Source organism: Rattus norvegicus, chromosome 13 (assembly GCF_021556685.1).
Source record: "Rattus norvegicus strain SHRSP/BbbUtx chromosome 13, alternate assembly SHRSP_T2T, whole genome shotgun sequence".
NCBI lineage: Eukaryota > Metazoa > Chordata > Mammalia > Rodentia > Muridae > Rattus > Rattus norvegicus.
In genome coordinates this window covers 68556501-68562500 of record NC_141546.1, presented here as the reverse complement: position 1 = coordinate 68562500, position 6000 = coordinate 68556501, and the positions used below count along the sequence as shown (strand labels likewise).

The window sequence follows — 6000 nt, the reverse complement described above, 5'->3', positions numbered from 1 at the left end:
ACTAATGTCAAGCAGGGATCCTTCAGATGAAAATCCTGGCACCGGATTGGCCAGGTTTAGGGGATGCTTGCAGAAACAGAGGCGGCTCCCAGAGGACAGTGCATCCTCAGCTGCGATGGGTCCCAACTGACTACATAGCTCTGACCCCTGAGTTTGCTGGGGCTGCTGAATAAGGGACAAAAGACCGAGAGACAACAGGAAGCTACTGTTAGTTCCAGAGGCAAGAGTTAAGAGAGCAAGGTACGTTTCTGAAAGGCCACAGAAATATCACCCGGGTTGTTTGCGTGCTGGCCCGTGTGTTCTCGACGTATATCCAGATCTTCTCCTTTAATAAGGATGCCAGTTATATCAGATCGGGGCCCCCACCCTACCCCAATAGGACCTCAATTTAGAAGATCACATCTCTAACAAACTCTTTCTTCCCAAAAAGATTGATTATCCTCTATGTTACTGGAGACTTCCTTCTATGACCACACAATCGTATAATTATTATTATATATGTTGTCCACCCCATAACAGAGCTGATCCACAAGGAGGGTCAGCTGGCATTCACTCATGGTGGAAAGGACACGCCTCGGCCATGAAGTAGAGCAATCCCCACAAAGAAAGCCTCTGACCCTCAGGCTTAAACCCAGCCTCTTCCGCTGTCATGGAGAGGGGGCACCCTTCACACAGTGCAGTTGTTACGACGATCAGACTGGACAGAAATCCATGGGAGCTCCTTGAAAACTGTGGTTTGCTGCACAAGATTCTAAGTTTAAAATCAACTTGGTTCAGAGTAATAATTTTCATTTATCCAGCATCATGATAACTGTCTTAGTCAGGGTTTCTATTCCTGCACAAAACATCAGGACCAAGAAGCAAGTTGGGGAGCAAAGGGTTTACTCAGCTTACACTTCCACATTGCTGCTCATCACCAAAGGAAGTCAGGACTGGAACTCACACAGGGCAGGAAGCAGGAGCTGATGCAGAGGCCATGGAGGATGTTACTTACTGGCTTGCTTCCCCTGGCTTGCTCAGCTTGCTTTCTTATAGAACCCACGACCACCAGCCCAGGGACGGCACCACCCATAGGGGCCCTCCTTTCTTGTTCACCAATTGAGAAAACGCCTTACAGCTGGATCTCATGGAGGCATTTCCTCCAGGGAGGCTCCTTTTTCTCCAGCTTGTATCAATTTGACACACAAACCCAGCCAGTACGATAACCCTACATATTGTGGCAGGGAAGGGCCTCACCTGGTCAGTCATGTTTTTTCCCTTGTTGGTAGTATAAAAGGAAGAGCTGTAAAATGGAGACCCTGTCAGAGAAATTGCAGGGGTAATTGGCTAAAGGGCCTCTGTGTGAGTCTTTTCCCTATCCTGTATATGAGGAATATGAAGAAGAATGCATCTATGCAAAGACAACTACACCTATGTAAAATAAAGTTGTAAGAGTGTGGGATCTAGAAGCATCTTGAAACTGATGCTTGCTGGTCTGAGGACAAAGGTCAGTAAGACTAACTGAGAGAAAAGCTAGAAATAACCTGGCTCGTAATCACTTCTTCCTCCGGAGCAGCCAGCTCAGAGTGTATGTTTTCTCTTGAAGTCTTGTTAAGTTAGTAAATGTTGGCTTTCAAAGAAATTATCCGCAGGTGATGATGGCACACGCCTTTAGTCCCAGCACTCAGATTACAGAGGCAGGAGGATCTGTGAGTCTGAGGCCAGCCTGGTCTACAGAGTGAGTTCCAGGACAGCCAGGAGTACATAGAGAAACCCTGGCTTGAAACACAAACGATAAGAAAAGAGAACGAACAACAACAAAAATTTCTCAAGCCAGTGAAAATTTTATAGCCCAAATCATCCAAGATTCGTTAGCTCATAGATTTGTGTGAACAAATGAAATATTTCCTATAGAGCGTTTAGCTTTGTGAAATGTTAAAATTGTTAATGATACACTTTACTGTGAACTTTCCATTGTTTCGTTATCAGTAAATATCAGACTCTTCTAAAGACATGCATCAGAATACTTGGCCAGAACATACTGTTTTCAAACAAATACTATAGTAGTTTCAGTTCTAATATTTATGAAGAAAAGTGATATATTTGCTCACTAGATGGTTAATAGCTAACATATCATTAGCCAATAAACTTTCCCCCAGAGGTACCCGTATGGACTCCCCAGTGCAAACACTTCCTGTGTGATCTAGGTGGAGACGATGTCTCTGAGAAGAATGTTTTAATTTTGACACTCGTAAGTGAATTAGCGAATTCAGAGGGAATGCACTTTGACAAAGAGAAAAATGGAAGACCTTCCCAAAATTGCCTAGATGATGCCAGAACTCTATCTAGGCTGTCAGGGTTAGATGGGGCACATGAGCCCAGGCAATGCCAGAACTCTAGGCTGTCAGGGTTGGAAGGGGCACATGAGCCCAGGCAAGCATTCCCTTTTAACTACTTTTACATACATATCTTTTACATACATATCTTTTACACACATATCTTTTACATAAATATCTTTTACACACATATCTTTTACACACATATCTTTTACACACATATCTTTTACATACATATCTTTTACATACATATCTTTTACACACATATCTTTTACACACATATCTTTTACATACATATCTTTTACACACATATCTTTTACACACATATCTTTTACATACATATCTTTTACATACATATCTTTTACACACATATCTTTTACACACATATCTTTTACACACATATCTTTTACACACATATCTTTTACACACATATCTTTTACACACATATCTTTTACACACATATCTTTTACATACATATCTTTTACACACATATCTTTTACATACATATCTTTTAACTACTTTCTCTAGAGTCAGCTTCCCTTATGATCCACATGGGAAGAAACCTCCTTCCCATAGGCTGTTTGGGCTGCCTGGAATTCACGTGGATCCTGCACCCACATCTTACCACATCTTCAGAGTTGTTGCCAGGGACCAGATGGCCTGGCATGAGATCTGAGACTCGGTACCCAAAGCTGATTGCAAACATTAGCCCCTTATCCCTGAGGGGTCACTGAGGGTGAGGAGCTGGGAGGCTTCCTCACCCATGCACTGGTCAGCAACTATCGAGGAAGTCAGGTGACAAGGACCCAGAGGGACTCATCACACAGGTGGGTGCCAAGGCTATATGGGACCTACCTATTGGGCAGTGCTATCTATGCCAGAGAGAAATTTGGGAACTGTTGAAAAACTTTGGCCCTATTCTGCCAATGTGATCTCTTGCCCTGCACCCTCTCTCAACAATCCTTACCACCAGAAGTCTCCTACACTTCCTTACTGCCCTCCCCCTTACCAGATGCCCATCTATTCAACTCTAATTTCAAAGCAAATGTCAACTGCTTTGTAAGGATTACCCTGATTCCTCCCATTGGAACCAATCACATGTGTATGTTCCAACTATACCACCACCATAAAACCAAAATCAAGACTTTTCAAATTTATTGTGCACCTGAGTCAACTAGAGAAATTGGTCAAATGCAGGTTTGGACTCAGCTGGTCTGTGATTCTACCTATCCCTCTTCCCCTGGGGTAGGGTCCCTGCCCCCCAGTTCGTTTTAATTGGTAAATAAAGTTGCTGGCAGCCAATGGTTGGGCAGGGAGACAGGTGGGACGTTTAGGATTCCCAGGCAAGGAATGGTGGACGGAGAGGAGGAGACAGAACAGCCAGGATAAGAAATGTGTAAGGACCAGGCCCGAGCAAACCAATCACGTAAGAGGCAGGGAAGAGCAGCCCTAGGTGGCCCCTGATTGGGTCTAGGGCAGCAAAGATGAGTTATAGATTTTAGTAATAATAACACGGGAATATTGGAGGGGAAGTGTTAGCTAAGCGTACCTTTAGAAGTGACCCAGCCATTGAGCTGTGTGTGTGTGTGTGTGTGTGTGTGTGTGTGTGTGTGTGTGTGTGTTTCATTTGAGAACCCAGAACACTGGGGTGGCTATGGAGGAATGTGTGCCACCAGTGGCTGCCTTCACCGCCACCGCCAGATCGATTTGATTAATTGGCGACTGTAACAGTAGGAATAACTGAAATAGTCCCACACTGCCTTGGAACATAGATAAGTGGACGGCCCCATGGAAGAACTACAGCAGATGAAGTTGACAGCTTGACAAATTCTCTTCTGCAAAAAGAGCTCACTTCTGGGGAACAGAATTTTTCTCCTGAATAAAGCATTTGTGCTTAGGCAGCGCTAGGGGAAGTCAGGCAGATTCTTATTTTTAAAGTCTCTGTGTTTCAGGACTGCTGTCAGCAAGCCTCCCCTCCTCAGTTACATCCGCATGTCTCTGCTTTGTCTTTAGAACGTCATCATGTGGCGTTTTATGACACCTGGTAATTTACTTGCTTATCATTCATGACCTCCGGGCTTAGATTGGATTCTAAAGAGCCCAAGAGGATAAACTCGTGCTAAGATCTCCCAGTAAATAAATGGGATGAAACTGTGAGACAAAAGCAATGATGTTGACATCTACAGTTTGCACAGAGAAATGTCCTGTCCAGCTCGGGGGGGGGGGGGGGGGAAGCAGGTCTTAAGCCGAGCCTTAAAGGACAGATGAGGAAGCAGAGCTTCCCAGATGCAGAATGAGTCCGGGACAGAAATAAACGAACCAACCTAGAGCTTCAGACCCTCATGGAAAGCAAGTGGAAATGAGAGCGGCCAAGTCAGCAGGTGATGGTTATTCAAGTGTGGATCTTACCTGTGCAGCCCCAGGTAAATTCAAAAGGTCACTGAAGAGTTCATATCAGGCGCCGGCGCTGGCGTGATTAGCTTTCCTTCCTCAAAGCTCACCTGGCTGTGGTAGAAGTAGCAATAAAGGGAGATTTGAATTGAGAGATGTTTTAATAAATACAGAGTTGTTGATGCCCAAACAAAGGACGTAAGCAAGGATAAAGTAGAGGAACTAACTAGGAAGTTATTTGGAAAAGAAAGTGTGTTGATTAATAGGCCGTGAGGAGCTGGGCAAGATGGCACCTGCCACTAAACCCAGTACATAGGTGTCTGAGACAAGTACATGTAAGCCTGGGTTGAGCAGCAAGACTGAAATTTAAGAAGAAAACATTTATAAAAAAAAATAACTAGCAAGCTGCCCAACACATTCCTCAAGTCAATATTGGCTAAATTTATCCTGTTTAAGCAATGGAAGGCATTGAATTTCTTGGGCTGGGAATATAGCCCAGTGGTAGAGCACTTGTTTACATGTGGTAAGCAGTTAGGGTGGGTAGGAGGAAAATTCTATTTATCATGATTCTTCTTTCCCCATTATATATGGATGAATGAGACAGAGAGAGAGAGAGAGAGAGAGAGAGAGAGAGAGAGAGAGAGAGAGAGAGCACCTATTGAGAGCCTATTATAAGTGACATCATAACAGCTGATGCCTTAGGACAAAACTAATTTTGATATTTTGAAGAACTCTCTCTTGCTGTACAGTAGTTTTATCAGATATTAACTATTGCTTACATGTATAGTATTACCTAGTTTTCTAATTAAAAAATATTGAGTATATATATAATATTTCTAGAAAATACCTAAATTACACAATGTGACCCAATCCATGGCCTCACATACACCGCTAACTCTAACAGCAGAGAAATATTTATATTTTCTTTTTTTTTTTTTTTTGGTTCTTTTTTTCGGAGCTGGGGACCGAACCCAGGGCCTTGCGCTTCCTAGGTAAGCGCTCTACCGCTGAGCTAAATCCCCAGCCGAAATATTATATTTTCAATGTCTTCTGTGTCCCTTCCAAATCTCTCCTCCTTCCCCTGTTGGGGGTGACCATGTTCTTGAGTCTTTATTCCAAATGTTTCTCACGTTATTTATCTTTGTGTGGCTTTTGAACTTTACAAATGGAATCACACAAGATACAAAAGGAAAAACAAAAGTCCTCTAGAAGGAAATGCATTCTATTCTTTGAAGATGTTATGATTATATTAAACCATTGAAAATTAGAACAGAGGCAATCCAACAAGAGAATC

At 43.1% G+C, this 6000-nt stretch overlaps 1 protein-coding gene and 1 long non-coding RNA gene across 2 annotated transcripts in view; both read right to left on the bottom strand.

The window, feature by feature from the left end:
* The window catches only part of LOC148001690 (uncharacterized), a 104704-nt gene extending 103698 nt beyond the window's left edge, over window positions 1-1006 (bottom strand). Inside the window, exon 1 of the long non-coding RNA XR_015636025.1 lies at window positions 895-1006. This is a non-coding gene — a long non-coding RNA (uncharacterized LOC148001690). The remainder of the gene's footprint in view (window positions 1-894) is intronic.
* Window positions 1-6000, bottom strand: part of Glul (glutamate-ammonia ligase) — a 65957-nt gene that overhangs the window by 52343 nt on the left and 7614 nt on the right. The window contains 1 exon segment of the mRNA NM_001393804.1: window positions 4725-4820. The gene's annotated coding sequence lies outside the window, so the exon portion shown is untranslated.